The sequence below is a fragment of the Rhinolophus ferrumequinum genome, unplaced genomic scaffold (genome assembly GCF_004115265.2).
Source record: "Rhinolophus ferrumequinum isolate MPI-CBG mRhiFer1 unplaced genomic scaffold, mRhiFer1_v1.p scaffold_84_arrow_ctg1, whole genome shotgun sequence".
In the NCBI taxonomy this organism is placed as follows: Eukaryota; Metazoa; Chordata; class Mammalia; order Chiroptera; family Rhinolophidae; genus Rhinolophus; species Rhinolophus ferrumequinum.
The window spans coordinates 438,890-464,221 of NW_022680440.1; the positions used below are offsets into that span (position 1 = coordinate 438,890).

At 41.9% G+C, this 25,332-nt stretch overlaps 1 protein-coding gene and 1 long non-coding RNA gene across 5 annotated transcripts in view; one reads left to right on the plus strand and one right to left on the minus strand.

The window, feature by feature from the left end:
- MAP3K2 (mitogen-activated protein kinase kinase kinase 2) overlaps positions 1 to 25,332 on the minus strand; it is a 148,551-nt gene that overhangs the window by 108,569 nt on the left and 14,650 nt on the right. The window contains exon 1 of one of the 3 annotated variants that reach the window (XM_033102327.1): positions 15,504 to 15,631. The exons of 1 other annotated variant lie outside the window; for it this stretch is intronic. The gene's annotated coding sequence lies outside the window, so the exon portion shown is untranslated. Of the gene's footprint in view, positions 1 to 15,216; positions 15,267 to 15,503; positions 15,632 to 25,332 lie in introns of those variants that run through there. One more of the 3 variants, XM_033102329.1, reaches the window with a different exon arrangement.
- Positions 16,208 to 18,826, plus strand: LOC117020097 (uncharacterized). 2 transcript variants are annotated; one of them, XR_004422624.1, is made up of 3 exons: positions 16,208 to 16,448; positions 17,229 to 17,341; positions 18,173 to 18,826. It is a non-coding gene; the product is annotated as an uncharacterized LOC117020097 (long non-coding RNA). The 2 variants fall into 2 exon arrangements; XR_004422623.1 differs by having other exon boundaries at positions 16,209 to 16,448; positions 18,241 to 18,826.

Below are 25,332 nucleotides of genomic sequence, written 5' to 3' on the forward strand. Positions count from 1 at the left end.
GCCTATCTCAATAAACAAGAAAAATTCCAGATAAATAACCTCACGTTACACCTTAAAGACCTAGAAAATGAAGAACAAATGAAACCCAAAGGCAGCAGAAGGAAAGAAATAATAAAAAGCAGAGCAGAACTAAATGAAAGAGAACAAAAAGACAAGAGAAAAAAATTAATGCAACAAAGAGCGGGTTCTTTGAAAACATTAATAATTGTTATAGGGTAGCATCGGAAAGATAAATAGCTTTGTTTAAATGTGATTAATTTGTCAGAATATAGCCAGATACCTTGTGTTGAACTATGCTTGACTTATGGTAGGCTCTGGGTAAATACCCATTCAAAGAGTGAATGAACAGCTTCAGGACTGATCTGATAGAGATCAGAATCACTCGTGGGACAGGTTCGTGATGAAATCCAGGACAGTGAGCATTGAGCTTTGGAAAGTAACAGAAGAACTGAGTTATTTTCATGTTACAAATGGGGAACCAAGACTAGTGAAATATGTTTTTGGAAATGCTTTAGCCAAAAAGGGAGGGGAGGTCTTTTTTGAAAAGAAAAAAACCCTTAGCTAGACTCACTAAGATAAAAAGAGAAAAGACACAAATAAACAAAATCAGAAGTGAAAGAGGGGAAGTTATCACAGATGCCACAGAAATACAAAGGATCATCCAAGAATACTATGAAGGACTATATACCACCAAATTCAATAACCTAGAAGAAATGGACAGGTTCTTAGAAACATATAGCCTTCCTAGGTTGAATCACAAATTGGAAAAAGTAAATAGACAGATCACCAGTAAGGAAATTGAATCAGTCATCCAAAACCTTCTCAAAAGCAAAAGTCCGGGACCAGATGGCTTCACTAGTGAATTCTACCAAATCTTCAAAGAGGATCTAATACCAATTCTGCTCAAACTCTTGCAAAAAATTGAAGGAGAATACTCCCTAACTCACTTTATGAGGTCAACATTACCCTGATACCAAAACCTGGTAATAACACAAAAAAAGAAAATTACTCCAATATGTCTGACGAACACAGATGCAGAAATCCTACACCAAATTCTAGCAAATCGAATGCAATAACGCATTAAAAAGATTACACATCACGACCAAGTGGGGTTCACCCCGGGGTGCTATAAATGTTAATTATTAAGTATCCTGTACCCATCAACATAAAAGATGCGTCTCTCCATTTTCTTATCCAATCCCAGAGATTTCTCCATTTTGCACATATCAATAATCACCCTAAATGTGACAACATCCGCAAATCCATCAATGTGATACATCACATAAGCAAAATAAAGGACAAAAATCATATGATTATATCAATTGATGCGGAAAAAGCATTTGACAAGATACAACATCCATTTATGACTAAAACACTTAATAAAACGGGTATAGAAGGAAAATACCTTAACATAGTAAAGGCCATATATGACAAACCCTCAGCTACTATCATAATTAACAGTGAAAAACTGAAGCCCTTTGCTCTATGTTCAGGAACACGACAGGGCTGTCCCCTATCACCTCTGCTTGTCAATGCAGTATTGGAAGTCCTTGCCAGAGCAATCAGGCAAGAGAAAGAAATATAAGGCATCCAAATTGGGAATGAAGAAGTTAAATTGTCACTTTTTGCTGATGACATGATGCTGTATACAGAAAACCCTAAAGACTTCACCAAAAAACTATTAGAAACAATAAATGAATACAGTAACATTTCCGGTTACAAAATCAATATACACAATCCATTGCATTCCTATATACTAACAATGAAATCTCAGAAAAAGAAATTAAAAAAATAATTCCTTTTGCAATTGCAACAAAAAGAATAAAATACCTAGGAATAAACTTAACCAAGGATGTGAAAGACTAATACACTGAAAACTATGAGACATTTTAAAAAGAAATTGAAGAAGACACAAAGAAATGGAAAGACATTCCATGCTCATGGATTGGAAGAATCAACAGTTAAAATGGCCATATTACCCAAAGCAATATACAGATTTAATGCTATCCCCATCAAAATTCCAATAGCAATTTTTAAATAGAAAAGAATCATCAGATTTGTATGGAACCACAAAAGATGCCAAATAGCCAAAGCAATCTTAAGAAAAAAGAACAATGCCAGAGGTATCACACTCCCTGACTTCAGCTTATACTACAGGGCAACAATAATCAAAACAGCATGGTACTGACAGAAAAACACATAAATCAATGCAAACTGAGAACCCAGAAATAAACCCATATAAATATGGACAGATAATTTTTGACAAAGAAGGCAAAAACATACAATGTAGAAAAGACAGCCTCTTCAATAAACGGTGCTGGCAGAATTGGATAGCCATGTGCAAAAGAATGAAAGTGGACTGCTATCTGTCACCGTGTACCAAAATTAATTCAAAATGGATCAAAGACTTAAGCATAAGACCTGACACAATAAACTGCATAGAAGAAAACATAGGTATAAACTTATGAACCTTGGGTTCAAAGAGCATTTTTATGAATTTGATCCCAAAGGCAATGGAAGTAAAAGCTAAAATAAATGAATGGGACTATATCAAACAAAAAAGCTTCTGCACAGCAAAAGAAAACATCGACAAAATAAAGAGGCAACCAACTGAATGGGAGAAGATTTTTGTAAACATGCCTTTGATAAGGGGCTAATACCAAAAGTATGTAAGGAACTCATACAACTCAACAACAATAGAAAACACACAATCCAATTAAAACATGGGCAGAGGACCTGAAGAGACATTTCTCCAAAGAGGACATACAAATGGCACATAGACATATGAAAAGATGCTCAACATCACTAATAATCAGAGAAATGCAAATAAAAGGCACAATGAGATATCACCTCACCCCAGTCAGAATGGCTATCATCAACAAGACAAATAGTAACAAGTGTTGGAGAGGCTGTGGAGAAAAAGGAACCCTCATACACTGATGGTGGGAATGCAGACTGGTGCAGCCGCTATGGAAGGCAGTGTGGGGGTTCCTCAAAAAATTAAGAATAGAATTACTGTATGACCCAGCAATCCCTGTCCAAAAAATCTGAAAACATTTATCCATAAAGATGTATGTGCCCCAATGTTCATTGCAGCTTTATTTTCGGTGGCTGACATGGAAACATGGAAACATGACATGAAAACAACCAAAATGTCATTCAATAGATGATTTGATAAAGACGTTGTGGTATATATACACAATGGAATACTACTCTGCCATAAGAAAAGATGAAATAGGACCATTTGTGACAACATGGATGGATCTTGAGAGTATAATGCTAAGCGAAGTAAGTCAGAGAAAGCAGAGAACCATATGATTTCACTGACATGTGATATATAAACCAAAAACAACAAAAGAACAAGACAAACAGATGAGAAACAAAAACTCATAGACACAGACAATAGTTTAGTGGTTACCAGAGGGTAAGGGGGGTGGCGGGTGGGGGACGAGGGTAAAGGGGATCAAATATATGGTGATGGAAGGAGAACTGACTCTGGGTGGAGAACACAAAATGGGATTTATAGATGGTGTAATACAGAATTGCACACCTGAAATCTATGTAACTTTACTAACAATTGTCACCCCAATAAACTTTAATTAAAAAAAAAGAAAGAAATCCCTCAGGCACCTCCCTGAGTAAACCTTACAACCTTAATGCAGAATGCACTGCCCCAGAGTCCATGACTATGGGAATAACTTGCTGATGCTGATTCATATACATTACGTGATCTCAGAACACATAAGTAATCTAACCTTTCTCAAGTCATGGGAAAAATTATACATGCAGGGACACGGCAGAATGTGGTGAAGTCAGTAGAATGTAGCCGTGTACCACTCACGACTGGACAATCAGTGTTGCACCATTTCTGGAGTAGATTTGTATCAACATTAAGGCTATCTTCTACTTCTTTTGTTTCCTCATAGTGTCTGAGCAACTTAGGTATTTTGTAAATACTGACGTATTGTTCGTACACATTTTAAGTCCTATTATACAATAAAATTACTAATTTTAAAAAGGAGTCAATAGGTTACTTAAAAATGCCTAAACTGGGGCCGCCGGATGGCTCAGTTGGTTAGAGCACGACCTCTTAACGACTGGGTTGCCGGTTCAATTCCCTCATGGGATGGTGGGCTGCGCCCCCTGCAACTAAAGATTGAAAACGGCAACTGGACTCAGAGCTGAGCTGCGCCCTCCACAATTAGATTGAAGGACAATTACTTGACTTGCATTTGATGGGCCCTGGAGAAGCACAGTTCCCTAACAGACCCCAATAAAAAATTTTTTAAAAAATGCCTAAGTGGATTGATAAATACACTGAACCCATCACATAAATCATGATATTAACCTCCTTAAATTGAATCAGAGGACATTGGTCTTATTTACTTATATTAAAACGAACAAAACATTTTGGATTAAAACTCCACAAATACCTTTAAAATGTAGCCAAGTCAGCCAAACTTAGAGTAATCACAAACTTAACAAATAATGACAATGAAGTGTCTTTAAGGCACAAATCTAAAATAAAACTTGAGCACATTTAGCTTTTATTAAAAAATAGCATAGAAACAATTTACAATTGATTTCACCTTAGATTGCAGATCTGTTCCCAAAGGCTTATAAAAAATAATAAATGTCAACCCAAATTTTCCCAGTGCCTATTAGTTTTCAAAAATAATTTTCAAAAACTTCTCTACAGCATTGCCTCTGTGGTAGGGCTGTTCACAAATACAGTTGACTCTTGAATAATACAGGTTTGAACTGCACAGGTCTACTTATGTGGATTTTTCAATAAATACCTGTACTGTTAACAAAGTGCAGTTGGATTCCACGGAGGCGGAGAGTCGACTGCATGCACTGCTCTACGCCATCTTCCACGGGGGAGTTGAGCATCCACTGGTTTTGGTATCGGAGAATTGGATACCAATTCCCCACGGATACTTAGGGATGTAGATGAAAAGGAATCACATACTAAACCTGACAAGCTCAGGGGAGGCCAGGATGGCGGGCCCTACAAACTCAGAGACTGAAAGTAACCACAGGATGGTGGGAACATAAAACTTCCTAACTAAAAGTGGGTCGTGGCAGGTAGTCACATCCTTGGCCTGCAGCTTCCTTGACAAAGGTCACTCTCTACTTTATGAAAGTCTGTCTATTGTCTTTTTGCATCTAAGATAACATACCCTTGGAATGTCTGAGTAATCCCTTTTTCTGGAGCCCCTGGAGAGCACGAGACCACAGAACCCCTCCTTGTTACCTTATTCCCTGAATACCACCTCTATGTGCTATAAATGTTAATTATTAAGTATCCTGTACCCATCAACATAAAAGATGCGTCTCTCCATTTTCTTATCCAATCCCAGAGATTTCTCCATTTTGCTGTCTCCCACCCCCTTATTTATCATCAATAGATTTCATGTAAACCTATGTCTCTCCTCCTTTGATTCTAATGTATAAAATAAGATGCAAAAGTGCCATTCTCTGGAGCATTTTCTTAATCTGTTGGGAATTTGCTTGCCCACAACAGTTGGTTTGGCTCAAATAAACTCATTAAAGTTCTCTTCAGGTTTGGATATTTCTTACCTTGACAGGGACAACTAAGCTTTTGGGCAGTCAGAAGTTCTACTTTAGATTTGTCGTTGTGCAAGATTGGCACCCCTAACCCCATGCTGTTCCAGGGTCATCTGTACTTGATTTTCTCCTGAGCATATGGAACTATTAAACTTCCCTACCTAGTTCAACTCAGATACAACCATTAGACTTCCTGTGGCCAACACATGTCAGTGAAAGTGTCAATGTTTCTTCCAAGTATAAGCTTTAAAAGCCACAGTGTGCTTTAACAAATTCCATTTTTTCCTTCTGTCCTTGGTATTATATTGTGATTTATAAAAAAAAAATTTGAATATTGAATATCAACTGTTATTGAAAATAAATATATATTTGGTCTTCAATCCCATTTCTGGTACAGAGATCCTAAAACCCTTGGAATTTCCTAAAATAAGAACAATGTGTCTTTTGATATTCAAAACAAATCCCTTTAAACTACACCTGAGCTGAGTTTATGTTAATGAGATCACTTTTAAAAAGCACCTACAGATAGAGGCTGGTGGCCAGTAGGAACCAACCAGGTGATACTGTTAAGAGGTTTGCAACTTTCAGCCCCATCCCCTTGGCCTCTGGGAAGAAGAGGGGCTGGAAATTAAGTTCAACTTCCAAAGGCTAATTATTTAATTGATCATGCCTAGGTAATGAAGCCTCCGTTTTAATGATTTTTGTTTTTTATTTTTCCCAACCTAAAAGGATAGGGTTGGAGAGCTTCTGGATTGGTAGACACCTCGAGGGGCTGGGAGAGTGACATACTCAGAGCCTGAAAGCTCCACCCCCCCACCCCCGCTTTCCCCATATCTTGCCCTATGCATGTCTTCCATTTAGCTGTGCCTGAGTTATACTCTTTTATAACCGGTAATCTAGTAAGTAAAATGTTTCCTGAATTCTGTGAGCCAAAATTAATTGAACCAAAGAAGGGGTGACAGGAACCTCCAATTTGTAGCCATTCGGTCAGAAGCTTAGGTTAACTACCTGGCCTTGCAACTGGGTCTAAAAAGGGAAGTCTTATAGGACTGAGCCCTTCACCTGTGGGATCCGACACTCTCTCCAGGCAGGCAGTGTCAGAACTGAGTTAAACTGAGTTAAACACCCCGCTGGGATCTCAGAGTTGCTTGGTGTGTGGAAAACCACACACACACACAGTGACCCTAAGTGTGAGAAGTATTGAGTGCAATATAAAGGAAAATATAGTGCTTTTTCTTTACACTTGGCAACCAGTAATGTTCCAGGTAGTGGTGAGACAGGTTAGTTAGCATGTTGTTAGTAAACAGGGAAATCCCTGGTGAAATAAAAAAAAAGGCATCCACATCCTGAAACTCCAGGATCTGGAATGTCTCCTTCACTCCAGGACAAAGATATGAGAATGCACCTTGAGGTTAATAAATTATCTCATAAATCCCTTTTGGCCCAACAAAGGAGCAGATCTGACAAATACGGATGGGTTCGTTAATCCCTTCAGGGTGGGCAAACAGGGACAAGTCTGATAGATGAATCCCATTAGAAGACTCCAGCCCTCTTCCCCAGGCCGGCAAGGGAAGGCATGAAAGTAAGAACCTTTGCCTCAATCTCTGGGCAACCTGGTAGAGACCCCCTCTCATTCCGAGACCTACAACTCTTTATTCTTTACTTTTAATAAACTATCCTCTTTTACAACTCTTCGCCTCTCCTTGGTCCATGCTTCCATTCTTCAGTTTCCCAAGACACGATCCCGGCACAAAGAAAATATTCTACATCAGTGGCTCCGAAGTGAGGCTCCAAAGCAGGACCCAAAGTAAGAATGACAATATTGAGCAGAAGTCCCCCACAGACCCTCAATGAACACACAGTAAGACAACAGGGTCACGGCTTGGCTCTATTCCCTTAACCACCAGATCCCACACCACCCAGCTCAGCTACTCTTGGGAGGCCAAGAAAAGCAACTTTCCATACATAAAACTTCCTCAAGGGTGTGGACCCCACATCCACCTGCACACACAATCTTGAGTTGACCGCTATAGAACCTTCCTGGGGTGGCAGCAATGAGCACCACCGCCATCTTGAGCCTACCAGGCATGTGCCAGGACCTCAGCATCAGCTAGGTCTGCACAAGCAGCATAACCAGGAAGAAGGCAGAGGACCACCCCCGCTGATGCCAAGCCCTCCTTAACTCCGCCCTGTATAAAGTCTCAGTGCTCCCTTCCAGGAGCAGCTGCAGAACTCTTCTCACAGGCTCTCTCCCCCAAGCTCCAGCACAGGCCCCAATAAATCTTGTCTGAACTTCTGCTTTGGCCTCTTGTCACTTCCTAGAGAGCCTAAGAACCCAATGTAGGTAACAACAGAATGAGCAAAACACCAACCTTTGCTGTTTTATGCCACTGAGATTTGGGGGACACTGTTCAAAGCCTGTTCAGCATGACAGAGTCTAAAACTGAATTTAAAATCACAGTGAAAATTCCTAATGGGCATTCTATTCAAGAAATGTTGTCAATTCTCTCACGAAGCACATCATACTCTCCCACACTACTTCTCCTAAGTACCATTGTTTTTTTAGAATACACTGTTTATTTTCATCCCACTGAAAAGTGTACATAACACAAATAAAGAAACCGTACAGGGCAGAACTCTTTAACTTAGAGATTATAAAGGATGAGAGGTGATAATAGCTGAATTTGAGTGTTTTTTAAAACCATGTTTGCACTACCCCCAGAAGATTTCAGTGCACATACTTCCACAGAGAGTGCTCGTGTAATGAGAGCGTATACGTAGTGGGGAGGCAGAGAAGGTAAGGAACCCTTGTTCTCACTAGAAGAGTCAGATAAAATGCCCCACTCTACTATATGACTTTGAGCAAAATTCTTAACACCTCTGAGCCTCAGTTTCCTCACCTGTAAAATTAGGATAATATAATCTACCACAGTTACTGAGAAATTAAAGTGTGAAGTGTCTCGCACATAATAGACAAATATTACTTCTTCCTCCCAAGATACAGTTTGAAATTTATAGGAAATTGTGTGGTACCCTCAGTGCCAGAAGATTTGCCTTTCTGAAACAAATATGTAAAGCTAAAGGAGATACCACACTCAGATGCAAAACAAGGATGAAAGAAAAAAGGAAATGGGTGAGATCAAAGATTCCCAAATAAATTCAACTGCAGAACTGAAATACTCATGAAAGATATGTTTAATACATATGGAAGGCACAAAGAACAGAACTGTCAATGTGGCTACGGAGGTCAAACCCAATTTCTCTTGGAATGCAAAGCAACAAAGACATGAAAATATCAAGACAATGACAAATATGAAGGATGGACATCTTATTTAAAAGCTATACACATTGCCAAGGAACCAGAATACAAAGAAAGAAAAAAATAAAGACAAATGAAAATGAAAAATGAAAATGAAAAAATGTTTTTTCAGGGAAAAAAACAACCCTGAAGGAGCTGAAATAAAATTGAGATATTATGACTTGCTTTGAATCCTTCATTGAAATATCTGTTTAATACATACATCCACATACTCAAAAATAGAAGGCAAGGAAATAATATTTTCTCTTATCCAACCTCCTTAAACCAATTTGGCAAATTAACATTCTCCACTCTCTCTAAAAAGCCTTCTGATAAACTGCTAAGCATTCACCACTAGTTAAGCTTATTTTTTACCAAACCAGTACATTTCTGCTATCAACTTACCAAGAATTAGATATGTTTATATACTTATTATAATTACATACTTTAATATTACATAAACCAATGAAAATGTGAATGTGAAAAGGGAGTTGTTTCTATGAAAACTCTTAATTCAAAGGCTAATTACAAAAACAAAATTGTTAAAATAGTTATAGCTGAATAAACTGAAAAAGACTAGGAGGGAATCAGACAACTCTAGATGGATCATGTATTCAGATTACAACTATTTTCATAAAGTATTTAAGGTAAAAAACATCATTTTTATTCCCCTTATATTTTTAAAAATTAAACTGACTACCACCAGTCCTAATCACATTAAATAAAAGGGCTTCTACGTACATCAAAAGACATGCATGGCCTGTCTGTACCCCCAAAAAGATGCATTTGGTGTGAACTCTGAGAAGGAATTTATCTGCCGAGATGGACTCCCTTTTGTCAACCAGGGGCCCACATTTTACAAATAATAAGAGCCTAGTGGCCATTTGCTGACAGGGGCTCCTCCCATACTCTATACCAGGAAGAAGCTCAGACTGAACCTGGGCTTCCCGTACTATGCCCTGCTTGTTTATGCCGCCTGGCCAACCACTGCAGGGAAACCCTGGTTTCTTCTTTTTATCAACGGACTGAGACCTGCTTCATCCAATCAGAACTGCACAACGTGATACCTCATTTACATGAGACAGACCTAATTGGGAACCTGGGTGGCAACTTTCACTGTAAAAGGCGGCCTCCCCTTTTATTCCAGGGAACACAATTTAGGTTGCTACCTGAATCTGTGTCTCCTGGGCTGCAGCTCCTTTACTGAAATAAATGTTTTTTTATTTTTATTACAGTTTAAAATTAATTTTGATTTACACCCGTGTGGATTATAAATTTCTACAATAACTAATAATATTTTTTGAACAGTTATCATATGCTAGGTACATAACTAAACATATTATCTCATTTAAACCTCATTAACAAACCTATGAATCAGGTAGTATTATCTCGGCAGATAAGGAAAGTGAGGGTTAGAGAAGTTAAACAGTAAAGCTAGAACTCACATTCAGGTCTGACTCTCAAGTTCATACTCTTAACTGTTTACTACTTTTATTTTCTTTCTTATCTTTTATGTATTTAAAATTTTTAATTAAACATTATCACAATCAGTTAACGTGTAGGGTTTGCTGATTTAGTTAATTTAGTTGAACTGTCGCCTCATCCTCAAGGCCTTCTAGAAGTGCCCTCCCCATCCTGGTACACAGTAGGTACTCCCCGAATGGTAATATTGCTTTGGTAAAGCAAATCCAATTTCCTGGTTGCCCCGATAAAGCAGACAGACATCATGGCGTGATTGTTCAGAGCACAGATTCTGGAGCCAGACCGCCTGCCTGCAAGACCCAGCTCTACCCCACACAAGAAGTGTGAACCTACCGGCTCTATGCTTCACTTTCCTCATCTTTAATATGAGTATAATCATAACTAATGTATTGGGTTAACAGGGATTAAATGAATATCTTTAATGTAATATCGTGTTTCCCTGAAAATAAGACCTAGCCCAACAATCAGCTCTAATGCGTCTTTTGGAGCAAAAACTAATATGAGACCCGGTCTTATATAAGACCGGGTCTTAAATTATATCGTATCATATCATATCATATCATATTATATAAGACCCGGTATTATATATTATATTATATTATATTGTATTATATTATACTATACCCAGTCTTATGTTACATAAGATCCAGTCTTATATTATAGCAAAATAAGACCTGGTCTTATAGTAATTTTTGCTCCAAAAGACCCATTAGAGCTGATTGTCCCGCTAGGGTCTTATTTTCGGGGAAACGCAGTATTTAAATTAAATCAGTGTCTAGAATGTAAATTGTTTTAAGTTTTCTAATAAAATGAAATACCACGAGAGAACAAAGAAAACTTGTAAATTATCAGTGATTTGGTTGGCATCACCTTGTAAGAATATTAGAACACTGTAAAGAGAGGCCCCTTCTGTCTGGCATTTCACTTTTTAATAAACATTTGGCTTCAAGCACTATGCTAGGTGTTGGAGCACTAAAATCAACAAAACACTGCCTCTGCCCTTGAAGAACTAACTTCCAAGTGGAGGACACAGACAAGATTCCAGTGCGGTGTGCACGTGAGTACAATGGCAGAGGCAGATGTAGAGTGCTCCAGGAGCATCTGCCAAAGGTAGTGGTAATCAGGGGGTCTGAATTTTCAAAAGAATACTGATAAAATCACACCTTAAACTATTCTTTTGGTTTGTCATTATTAATTATTAAAGTCCACACTGACTAACTGCAGAAATGGGAGAAAAAATACTTTTAAAAAAAAACTTCCAGTTTATAAACCACACAGTGCTATTTAAATTTATTGTACTATGAATCTCAAAACACTCTTGAGCATCCATAAGAAAGGCAGTGTGCTAGTAACAAAAGGGACTCCAAAGAAGATTCTATCCCTATCTTCCCATCAGTTGGGAAGATAACGTACAGTACAACAAAAAAATTAAGAAACAGTCTAAGAGTTAAGTATTAGGTTGGTGCAAAAGTAATTGCGATTTTTGCAATTTTTAACCTTTTTAAAACTGCAATTACTTTTGCACCAACCTAATAACAATAAAGGCAACAATACAAGAGATGTTACAAAGCAATTATGTGATTAACCACCATGAGAAACAAAGTCAACAAATCCCAGGGATAGCCAAGACAAAAGACAAAGTTATACACATTATTTTCTTAAAACTATGTGTGTATATAGATATAGGTATATCTCACACAACATTTGAGTATAAGGAAGTTTTATTTCCATATATACAGTTCATTCCTGATTTACAAAAGAGTTGTGTAGAAAAACTTCACATAAACTGTTTCATGAATTAAATCATATTAATGAGAGAATGTGTTACTTAAATAAATCCTATTATAAACCGTTCTTTAAAACAATTACCTACTAAGTGTCAATTAATTAGTTGGGAAATTCAACTTTATATTACATACATTTGATATATTTCTATCTGGCTTAATTAAAGTGAAGTTCACCTCTAAATGTAAACAACACACCTCATTATCAGAAATTCCTAAGTGTTCACTAACTTACTCATTATGAAATGAGAACAGAGTGAAGTTAAAAAAAACTTATAATTCTTGAACTTCACATAGTGGTAGAATTAGGACAAGAATTTGGATCTTCTTCCTCTCAGTCCAGTGTTCCTTCCATTACACGAGAAAATAGACAGTTTTCTCAAAATGTTTTTTTAGTAAATCCACTCTTCCTTTATTGTATTTCTGGCTATTTCTGTGCAATAAATATTGGCTTTAAACAATTTTTTTAAAAACACACTCCTTGAGTGAGAGCACAGGAAAAAACAGCCACTGAGTTTTTCCCATTTTTCTCAAGCCAGGTTTATTTTTATGCATAACAGGAAACATCTTGAATTCATAATTAAAATCTTTAAAAATCCACAAAAATCAATCTGATTAATACATATAGTTGCACAGGATATTTTACAACTCCTGTGATTTTGTTTGTCTATAGACCGACAAAAGATTAACACTGAAATTGAAAAGTTAGCCTGACAAAGATCAGCAATAGATGCTACAACTACATGTATTAGGTGAAAAGTTAACGGAGAACAGGCTAGCACTACAGTGCTAATTTACCACATGGATGTTACATGTTAATTGCAGAGGGGAAAATATACCTTACCTTAACCCCCATAGCAAGTGATCAAACACAGCATCACAAACAATGTCTCTTAATAGGAAGCAATATGAAGTACACAACATCACTTAGCAGTTATTCTTGTCCAAAAATATTTAATTTGAAATAAATCAACCCTTTACATCTACAGTTAGCTAATATGGGGGAATAGGAGGCCACTGTAAATGACACCATGAGGGGGGAAATCAGACAAGTTGAGAATGTGACTCATTTTATAAGACAACTGGCTTGTTCTCTTTTTAAAACGATCATCTTTTTAAAAAAGGGGGAGATGAGGCTGTTCTAGATTAGAAGAGATAAAAAAAAATTAACCAAATGCAGTGAATAAACCTTGATGGGATCCTGGTTTGGTGGGATTGGCTGTATAAAGCTGTGAAAGATTTTTCAGTACAATTGGGGAAATTTAAATATGGATGGATATTAGATTACAGTAAGAAATTAGCAATAAGAAACTGTTAACTAATTATCAATAAGAAAATATGAACTAAGAAAATTAGTAATAATGGTATTTTGGCTGCATAAGAAAATGTCCTTATCTTTGGAGATGCATGATGACATATTTAGGTGTAGTGTCATGATGTCTACAGCTTAGTTTCAAACGGTTTTCAGACAAAAGTAATATACACATATTTATAGATAAAATAAATATGGCAAGATGTCAACAAATGCTGAACCTAGAGGGTCATCATATGGATGTTCACTATTGGCAATTTTCTGGATGCTTAAAATTATTTCATAATAAAACATCGGGTGGGGAGAGAAACTAGAGATCTCCAATTTTACAAAGGAAAAAAAAAAATCAACCTGAAACCAAAGCTGTAGAAACTGTCAAGAACCAAACATGACTTCATTTTAATACAGCATCTGTGAAATATAGTTTACCTCTTTGGTAACAATAAGGTTAACTAGAAATGAAAGCTCCACCTAAACCACCGCTTAAAAGATTGAGTCTATAATGCAATCCAATTATTTGCGATAAGCCTTTAACAGCTAGTTCTCTCAAAAAGAGAGAGCACAACAAGATAACCATTCTTTTAATGGTATCATATTCAACATAATTCAACAAGGCTCAACATGTTTATATTTTAACCAAACAACAAATCAATCTGTGAACTATCCACTTCTTAACTCTACAATTTGATATTTTGTCTACATTCAACTACAAATTTTCTTAAACCTGATAATATACTAGAGAAAATTATAGAGTACTCTAATTGTGCATTAACAGATTTCTTAAACATTTAAAACTATGCATGACATTTCAGATACTCAAAGAAATGTATCAACATTTTCTTCTGTAAAGAGAAATGTAAAGGCTCTTTTTTTAATAACCATAATCAAAGAAATAGTACAGGCCAATGCTAAAATGAGATTTTTCAATTATTTTATGAACACCGATTAGTGGCCACACAGAAATGAAAGGGGAAAAAAATCACACCACTAAAATACAACTTTCTACGATATTCTACACATTAAATTTTGACACTCAACTCAGAAATACTGCATAAGACAATGCAAATTACTACGTGTGTTGCCACTGCCACATAATCCAGCAACAAATTTTGCAATAAGGAAATCTCAAGCAAATAACTGCGAGTTCCCTGTATGCATCAAGAATAAACTGCACAAGTAAAATTGTACCTTTTCAAGAAATATGCAGTTTTACCAAATATATTTCTTCTTTTTGATAAGAGGGGAAATTTTTTTCTGTTCAGGCAAACTGCAAAAGAGGTAAAGGTGCCAGAGCCACCTTTTAAAAAAGTTAATAATTTTTTTTTAAAGCCAAGAAAATAATTTGGCTAGGCTGCAGCAAAACACATCAAACATCCTATGTTAGAGCAAGTAAACTTTATCTACCCATATATTCAGAATTTACACCCAGGGAGAAACTCTCCAGCTATTCTCATTTTCCTTACATATATTCTTGCAAGACGCAGAAATACAATCCTACAGACATATTCCAATCTAGGATCGCAAATTACCAGCTGCATGACCTTGGCAAGTTCCTTGACCTGAGCCTCAATGTGATCACCTGTAGAGTGGGAGACACGTACCCACCTCACTGGGCTGAGCCGATGAAGTGAGATAATGCACGACAGTTGCCTGGAGCAAGTAAGTGTTAAGTGTTAGCTAAATGTTCCCTAAAGAGAGAAGGGGGAATCCACCCTCATCAACAGATTACCACAACGTGGCAGTGCAAAGACAAGCACTTTTTCGCTTACTGCATGTAACACTTCAGCTTCTCCCAGGGTCCAACTGCAATCTTCCAAAATCCCTGCGGAGTACGTGTCTGACAGCTACAGAGCCCAGCAGTCTACTTCGCTCAGACCTGGGCTTCAGGACAGGACGCAGGGGGTCCGAGATCCGGCCACCGGGGGCAGGGCCACCACCTAGCGAAATCCCCGCCCCAGGAACACGCACAGGCCGGCGTGGACCCCTCCCCGCGCCCGGCCCGCGGCCCCTGCCCGCGCGCGCGCGCGCACACACTCACACTCACAGAAGCACGTACCGGCCACTCTGCGGGGACGTGGGGAGGGAGCCGCAGGCCTGCGCCGGCCTCTTAGCCCGCCCCTCCGCCCCGCGCGGCCTGTCACCGCGCCCCCCGGTCGGGGAGGCCGCGGACCCCCGGGGGCCGGAGGGGCGCGCGAGGAGTCAGGCGCGGGCCGGGGAGCCAGGCCCGTCCCTCCTTCACATGGAGCCCGGGCCGGGTGGCGGGCGCGCGGCCCTTCGCGGGAGGCGGGAGCCGCTCGGCGCCCCTCGGTGCTTCTCTCTGTCGCGGCCCCGAGGCCCGCGGGAAGCTGGGCAGGAAAGGAGGAAGCCGCGGGCCAGAAGCCGCCAGAGGCCGAAGAAGGGGCAGCAGTGGCGACTCCTCGGCCAGAGGTGCCGGGCCTCCAGGTCGTCGTCCTCGTCGTCGCCGCGCGAGCCGCGCGACCCCCGAACGCCGCAACCAGCGGCCGCACCACCCTCGTCAGGCGCCGCCGCTGAGGGCAGCCCGGCCGCCACTACACACGGACCCGTGACGTAGGGCGTAGCGCGGCGCACGTCACGGCCGGCTCGCTCGTGCGCGCTCAGCCCTCCGCCCGCCGGAGCAACCCGCTGCGGGCGCGCGCCTAATTCAGAGCGCGGAGCGGAGGCCGAGGGGAGCGTGCACGCGCCTGCTCCGTGTCCGGCTGCGCCCACGCACGCCCGTGGCCCCCGCCCTCTCTGCGCGCTGGGATTCCCAGCCCGGGCTCGGCCCCGCGCGGGCCCCGCCCCTGGCTGCCGGCGCTCTCTGCCGGCTGGGAGCTCGGCGCGCTCGACCCGCCTGCACACAGGGACCGCCGTCCTCCGGCGCCGGGGAGTCCTTGGCGCCGCGGCTTCGAAGCAAGTCCCCGAAAAGGTCTCCGCGTGCACTGCGGGCCTAGCCCCAAGCCGCTAGGTGAAGCTGTGGTCGACTTCGAGTATATGACAAATGGTTAGTCGGCCTCTTAATTTTGGGGTCTCGGTTCATAATTTTTTTCTAAAGGACAGAAATTATCGTTGTGTGGGGACAGGGTCCCAGAGAGCAGTTTCCAGGCTCTTGACCTCACGTGGAAAGGTGCTGGCTCTGGTGGTGGATGGCCATCAGCTGTAACCAGTTCGCCATTAGCCACTAATATAACTGCTGTGGCTACTCTGGAGGGGGGGGGGTTGGTTGGTGGATTGCCCATCGTCTGGAGCCTGCTTCCTGTGTTTCCAGCCCAACCTCCTGTGAGACTATAGTGGTATGACTCCCCTACCTATGGCTCCGTGGGTGTTCCTTTTTGACCTCACCATGTCCTGCGTTCTTGTGCGGGGAGCGGGACCAGAGGCCCTGCATGACACGTCATCAGTCACCTAACTGTAAACCAACCCCTGGACACCGACTAAGTTGTACCGGGGTTCTGTTTAATTCTCATCATTCTAGCTGAAAGCTGATGAGACTTTGGTCCGGACAGCTGAGTGACTCGCACCACCTAGTGGCAGAGTTTAAAACCCGAATTTCTCAATGAGTCCTTCCTTTTCTCCCCACCCGGTCACCCACAGGAGATTAATAGATTCATCCCGCTGGCGTTGGAGGCCCTGTGGGATGTGACTAACCTGCATTCAATGTTTTCACCCCATGCTTCTCTGATGCAAAAAGCACCTTTCCCTCCCCAAGTCTCCTTTCCTAAAACACCCCTTACAACTTGCAGTAGCGTTCTTTCCCTCATTCAATGTCTACTTGGTTTCTCAGTACATTATGGATCACACTCCCTTCCTGCCGATACCAGACCACATTTCCACTCCAGCATTTCCACTCCGGCAGTTGAAATGAGAGAGAGGGAACGGCACCCACCATGCCCCTAGGTAAGCGGCTGCCCCAAGTCAGAGGCCTTAGCTGGTCAGAGGAGCTAGAGCTGGCATCTGTCTGTAAGGCAGGGACTGACGGAGAGCGGGAGAGGAGAGCGGAGAGTCGGAGAGCGTGTTGTGTAATGTCAAAATATCTGGGTCTCCTTCCTGGAACTTTTATTACAGACCCATTAGCAGAGGTATCAAAAGCTCAGGAACAAAGCTGTCCATTGACCGGTGTTTGTCATATGAAAACAATCTAATTGACTATCAGACTGAGCTGATGCTTTGCAGAGACTCAGGCAGCCAACACAAAGAAGGTCGTTGGAAGGACCTCAAAGATACAGAGCTAAATGGAAAATCACTTTGCTCCCACTTGTTTAAAAAGTGGAGTACTTTTAAGGTTATGCATGCATAAAATCAAGGTATTTAAGATTCCTTTGTGTTCTAACATTCTAAGTCTGGTGTGCCCCAGAAAGGAAGATCTCCATATCCTCGAGGGTGGAATTTAAATCAATCTTCTACCTCATTGTTCACGGTTCCTGACCTGACCCACATAGCAGAAATTCAATAATTACTTGTTTACTAAGTAATCTAGAGATGAACTTTTCCTTATACCTCTGCTCACTCCTTCCCTCACCTACCACACCTGGGTACTGGTTCCTTAGAAACACCCCACATGTATATCAAGAATATTCTCTATTTTTTTTCTTCATTCCCCCTTTACACTGGTGACTTTTCCTCTTGCTTAGACAGTAAATCTCTGGCATCTTTGCTATTTTCATATGTATGATTACAAATGAATGATCTTGGAATTTCTTTTTCTTGATGAAACTTTCATTCAACAAGCATGTTTTGCCTTCCTGCTCTGTGCCTGGGACTGCAGTGATGGAATAGTAGTCTCTGTTACCTGTCAGGAACTCAGAATCTTGTGAGGAGAGCAGACTGGTAAATGGATCATTGTAATACCTGGCGAGGCCCTGTACCAGGGATGTGTATGAAGTGGAACAGCATAGAGGAAGGTGTCACAGAGATTGAAACAATGACTGGTCTTGGAGCTGAGCTGCGCCCTCCACAACTACATTGAAAACGACTTAACTTGGAGCTGATGGGTCCTGGAAAAACACTGTTCCCCAATATTCCCCAATAAAAAAATTTATTACAGTAGAAGACATTGCCATTAATCCCCCTCAAAATACTCCCCTCACTTCGAATACACTTACTTATCCCATGTGTTCTTGCCGCTTTCTGAAGCAGTTCTGGAAGTCCTCTTTGGAGGGTGTCTTAGTTGCTCTGTCATGGCTGCCTCCATGTCCTGAATCGATTCAAAATGATTACCTTTCATAGTCATTTTGACTTTGGGGAAGAATCAGAAGCTGCATGGTACCAGACCCGGTGAATAAGGTGGATGAGGACACACTATGTTTTTATTTGACAAAAATTGCCATACCAGAAGTGATGTGTGACACAGAGCATTGTCATGGAGGATGAGGTAAAGACACTCACAAAAGGACTTCCAGATCTGCTTCAGAAAGTGGCAAGAATGATGGGGTAAGTGTTCTAATTGAAGGGGAGTATTTTGAGGGGGATTCATGGCAATGTGTCTTTTACTGTAATAAATATTTTATTTAAACATTGACTATGTGTTTTGATCACACCGCGTATGCTCAATGCTGCTTTTTTCAGAACAGTCCCAAACTGTAAACAACCCAAATATTCATCAGCTGCTTAGCAAAGAAAGGAAAAAACCAATGATAACATGAATAAATTTGAAATGCAGTATGTTAAGTGAAAGAAGCCAGATAACAGAGTACGTATTATATGATTCCATTTATATGAAAGTCTAGAAAAGGTAAGACTACAGTAGTCAGTGCTTGCCAAGTGCCAGGGTAGAGGACTGTCTGCAGAGGGGCGGGTGGGAACTTTCTGGGGTGAGGGGAAGGTTCGGCCATGAAAATTGCGGTGGTAGAGGTAAGACTATATTTTTGTCTAAGCTCATCAAATTGTCCACCTGAATTGGAGAATTTTATTGTATGTAAATGAAGCAGATAAAAGAATAATGAGGGGCCAGCCCGGTGGCTCAGGCGGTTAGAGCTCCATGCTCCTAACTCTGAAGGCTGCCGGTTCGATTCCCACATGGGCCAGTGGGCTCTCAACCACAAGGTTGCCAGTTCGATTCCTCGACTCCCTCAAGGGATGGTGGGCTCTGCCCCCTGCAACTAAGATTGAACACAGCACCTTGAGCTGAGCTGCCGCTGAGCTCCCGGATGGCTCAGTTGGTTGGAGCGCGTCCTCTCAACCACAAGGTTGCCGGTTCAACTCCCACAAGGGATGGTGGGCTGTGCCCCCTGCAACTAGCAACGGCAACTGGACCCTGGAGCTGAGCTGCGCCCTCCACAACTAAGATTGAAAGGACAACAATTTGACTTAGAAAACAGGCCTGGAAGTACACACTGTTCCCCAATAAAGTCCTGTTCCCCTTCCCCCCTCCAAAAAAAAAAAAAAGAATAATGCATGCATTACAGTGGCATTTTGAGGATTAATGGGATGATAAAAATGCAGCCCCAAGTTCAATGCCTGACCACAAGAGAAATCCTAAATAATAACTGTTATGATGCACGCAGGCTTGGGCATGAGTAGGGCAAGAGGCTCACCCAGGGGAGTGCTCTCTCAAGGTGTTCTGCAGCTAAACTGAGTGAGCAGCTGGTTCGAGGTGCAATGAGGAAAGTGCTGATTCGAGGAGAAGTGTCACAGAGGCGGGGCACCAGAGCAGCAGAAGCCCCTCCTGCCCCGGGGAAATGGGTATGCACCCCCATCCACATTCTGTCACAGGAAGGCCTGCCTGGCACCGCCAGCCTTCCCCAACCTGAGTGGTGAAAGTCCATCCTGCCTGCTGTGTCCACACCTCCGGCCGCACCTCCCACATGACCCTGCAGCCTTGTTCCAAATGTCTCCCAGGCAGAGCCCCACATGCAGTCTTGGAGTCCATGCTGCCAAGTCCGCACTCACTCTGGTCTGGAGTGAGTCTGGAGTCTGGTCTGGAGCTCTTAGCCAAGGAGGAGCAAACCTCAGCCCCAGAAGAAGCTGGACAGAATGCTGAGAGCTGGGGGAGAAGCAGGGAAAAGACAGCAAGCAGCCTGCAAAGCGAAGCGGGCCTCACTGTCACAACAAGAGGCTCCTCGTATTTATATGTTGTGCCTCATTGCTTGGCAACCAGGTCTCCGCCTGCAGGGCTGCGGGGGCCGCCGGAAAGGAGTCTCCTTTTTGGAGTGGCTTGGCTGGCTCCTGCACACGCCAGCCCCTGAGACTAGTTTACAGGCAGTGACTTCAGGCTGTGGGTGCGGGCAGCCCCTTTGTCCTGGAGGTCATGTGACCATGGTATGCAGCAGTGCCAGCGCCCCAGTCAGACCAGCGCTGCACTGCTGGGCCTGCCAGCTGTGTGGCCTCGGGCAACTCAACTTCCCTAACCTGACCTCCTCATCTGTAAAAGAATATGAGATCAAGTTAAGGGTGACTCCTTATTGGGGCTTACAACAGATTTTAAACACATAACTTGTAACACACACCCCTCCCCCCCATTTGACAATGAAACTATAGTCTAGGGCAGAGTTAAGTCTCCTAAAGTCACCTAATTTGTAAATGGAGAAGGCAGGATTGGAACTCCAGTCTGTGGTACAGAGCCTTGTATGTCTGTTCACCCAACACCCCACCTCTTGTGCCCACCTGAGGGGTTCAAGGACTGAGGTTCAGCCTGGTGTGGTTCTTTAAGGGCCATCCCTCAGAGGACAGAGGACTGCAGAATACTCTCTGATGTCAGGGCTATCTCTGTCTACCAATTAGAAAAGACAGTGGTTCCGCACGGGAAGGGTAGGGGGCAGCTGCCTTCGTGCCTCAGCCTGCCTGCTCTTGCTGTCATCCTTTCACCGGAGACTCCAGCTTGCTTTTTCTATTCCTGAGTCACCTCCCAGGGTGTCTGTCTTCCAAGTGCTGATTTTGACCACCAGTTTCCTTATGGATGCAGGACTCCTTTGTTTGAATCAGCATGAAGGATATAAGTCTGACCCTGTCACTCCCCTTCTCAGAACACTTCACCACAGGTGAAGTTAAAACTTGTGTGGCAGGCTGAAAAGCCCTCCCTCATGGGGCCTCTGCTTCCCCAGCCCTTCCTTGTCATTCTCATCAGCCCCTGTGTTCCAGGCCTCAAATCCTCATCCAGTCCCACCTGGGGAGCTCCTTGGGTCCTCCCACACCCACAGGTCGACTGCAGGTCCTCTGGCACTTACTCTGCAGGCGTCCAGCAATGCTTTCAGGCCCTTGCTGCCTCACTGTGCTGGGTGCTGCCCAGCACTGACTCAGGGAGGCAGGTCTTCTCCTCCCCCATTTCACAAGGTGGGAAACTGAGGCTCAGGAAGACGACTCTCCTAGGGTCACACTTCCACCCTGACAGACTGACAGCCCTCATGCTTTCCTCAGTGCCCCCACCCCCTGGGCACCCATGTTAGTGCACGTTCCTCTGTGGATGCTTGTACAAGGCCTGACAATTAAGTTCGTAAACTCAGCCTGAAAAAAGTGCTACATACCTCATTTTTGAATATCACTATGGTCACCTCTGAAGTACTCCCCTTAGGAAGCTATGCACTGACGCCAGCGTCTAGTCCACCCTTCAAAGCAATTTTGGAACTTTTTCTAGAACAGCCATCAGAGCTACTGTCATATTACCCTTGATGTCCTGAATGTCATCAAAATGTCTTTCAATATTTCCTTTATCTTCGGGTAAAGAAAGAAGTCATTGGGAGCCAGATCAAGTGAGTAGGGAGGATGTTCCAATAGTTATTTATTTACTGGCTAAAAACTCCCTCACAGACAGTGCTGTGTGAGCTGGTGCATTGTCGTGATGCAAGAGACATGAATTGTTGGCGAAAAGTTCAGGTCATTTTCATCTAACTTTTTCATGCAGCCTTTTCAGCACTTCCTAATAGTAAACTTGGTTAACTGTACATCTAGTTGGTACAAATTCATAATGAATAATCCCTGATATCAAAAAAGGTTAGCAATATAGTTTTGACTCTTGATTTTGACTGACAGAACTCTTTTGGTCATGGAGAATTGGCTGACTTCCATTGTACGCTTTGATGCTGTGTTTCAGGGTCATATTGGTACACCCACTTTTCATCACCAGTGATAACACAGCCCAAAACATCGTCTTGCCTCTCCAAAAGGTCTTGGCAAACTTCGACTCTCCTTTGCTTTTGTTCATCGGTGAGCTCCTTGAGGACTATTTTTGTACACACCTTTTTCATGCCAAGATTTTACTTTCAGTTAAGATTTTCCTGTTTCTCTATAGATGTTTACTTGGTCTGTTATGCTTCTCACAGTCAGCCAAAGATTCTGACACACAATTCGACAAATTTTTGCAATGTTTTCATCAGTTCTGCCTGTTACTGGCCGCCCTGACCTCTCTTCATCAGTGATACATTCTCTCCCCTCAGAAAAACGTTTAATCTATTTGTACACTGCCATTTCATTCATGGCATTATCCCCATAAATTTGGCCTAATAATGTCCCTAATTTCACTTCCACTCTTGCCAAGTTTAACAAGAAATTTAATGTTTGTTCATTGCTCTAATTCACAAAGAAATGCAACAATAAACGCTACTCAGCAAGACACTGCCACACGTCAACACAACACGAACACAGCTGTGAAACACTGACATACCAAGGTTATGAAACCTTACCGAGCTGTTTGTGCAGTGCTGCCAATGTAAGCGCACGATGGCAAGTTCATGAACTTAATTGTTAGACCTCGTGTATCTTCCTCTTAAGACCGAAAACACCTGAGGGCAAGGCCCTCACACCTTCATCCTGCATGCCTGCTTCTGCCTGGTACCATGTGGACTGTTTGCTGGGGAAGTGGATGAATGGACAGGTGACAGACAAAACATTTATTTAGGCCTCTAACTTTAGGAATTTGGGACTATTGAATAAGGGCAGGAAATCTCTGGTGCACAAGATCCTTAGTCCAATTTCATCCAGCTCTTGAAACTTTAAAAAAATCTACTCTTATTATTCAGACCTGTTTCTTCCCAATATCTATAAAAATGTAACATTGTTTTAAAGGTCATAAGTAAATGTATCCTGAAAAGCCACAGCATTTTGAGCACTCACTCCCTTTCTTAGGGCCTCAGGTTCCCTGTGGACACGGGGAGAGGTCGGCCCAGAGGGGTGTTTTTCAAACTGCAGGTCCTGATCCATTCATTAGTATGTTGTGAAGTCAAACTAGCAGGAAATAACCTCCACTGAATAGAAAACAGAAATGTGTCACACATAATAAGAGTGAATGTTGTATTGGGAAATTTTAAGTTGAATATGTGTCCGTATGGCAGGTCATTTTGTAAAACATTTTTTACTGTGGTGACAATCAGGAGTGTTTGAAAGCCCCTCTCCCTCTGAGCTTTGACGATGTCGTCATTTGGAAATGGAGTGCATCTGTACCCCTGAACAAAGACCCATTTATGGTGGGTGAGCTCCATTTCAACAGTCCATCCACATTTCTTCCACTGTTCTTTAGTTTGAGAAAAGGAAACAATAAACATAAACATTGTTAAAGAAAAAAATAGAAAAGAACTTTATCAGTACTATTTTAAAACTAATAAATGCTATGATTTTTTTTTTTGGTGTTTTTAATCATTATGCAAGGGAGAAAATGAAAGTCATCCTCTCTCTCCCAACCACCGCCCCCAGGCGCACCCCAGAGGCAAGCTCTGCATGGTGCCCAAAGGAACCATGGGAGAGAAATCACCATTTGGTAAAAACCACTGTGATAACTTAAACAAGCAAGAATCATTGACAGATATTAAAATTGATGGGGAAAAATATGATGAGAAACAAGATATTTACATAGTAATAAAGCATCTCCCCACAGTACGTTTATTAATTATGAAGGAAAAAAGAAACTTTACAGTGGAGAAACCTCAGAGAGACACTACCTAAATGAATCAAGTGACCCAACTTAACTAAGACCAGTATTAAATACACCAATGCCACCTGACAAAGTGTCCTGAGACCGCACATCACTTCTGTGGTATTCTTGTCAAAAATGCTTAACCTCAACCCAGTAATGAGAAAACATCAGACAACCCAAAGTGAGATTTATCCTATAAAACAACTGGCCAAAGTGTCAAAGGGACAAGAAAAGACTGAGGAGCCATCCCAGATTGTAGGAGATAAAGGAGATTTGACAACTAAGTGCTGTGTATGATTCTGAATGGGATCCTGGACCAGAAATAGGCTGTTACTGGGACACCTGGCAAAATTCAAATAAGTTCGGTAGATGAATTAATAGTATTATATTATTAATTCCTTGGCTTTGATCTTGATACTGTGTGTCGACCCAAGAATGTCCAAACCTGTAGAAAATTTTCGTAAAAATTTGAGCCCAATAGAGGATACACCTGGAAGCAAGATCTCAAAAGACTGAGATGAATGCTTCTGAGAATAACAGTGTGCAGTTGCTGTTATGCATTTGATATTAAGGAGAAAATGTAAGGACCATTACATGGAGGTGGGAGACAGCAAGGTGGCATTTCAAAGTGTGTTAACCTAGATGCACAAGAATGATGGACAGAGCTTAGGGCAATGATAAGCCTTTTACTAAGGAAGTTAGAGGCCCGGGGCGTGACCACCCACCATAACCTGCCCAGTTAGGAATTTATGGTCAGATCACCGAGTGAAGTTACTCTCCATAGAACCCCTTTTATGTCTGCATGTGGTTACATGAGATGTTAACTGTTAGGTCTCTGAATGTTAGAGAGCTTGACTTAATGTTAAGTCTCAGAGACCTTGACTTACAGACAGAGCCATGCCCGCTGGCCTGCACCTGCACACAGAGCCAAAGTTGTGATAACAGAAAACGCCACAAAACAGCTAGTGGCTCACAGGCAGTCAGCATTTTCTGTTGAAATATTACCCTGTCTGCACAGCCCCTGTAATACCCTCCTCACTCCCTCCTT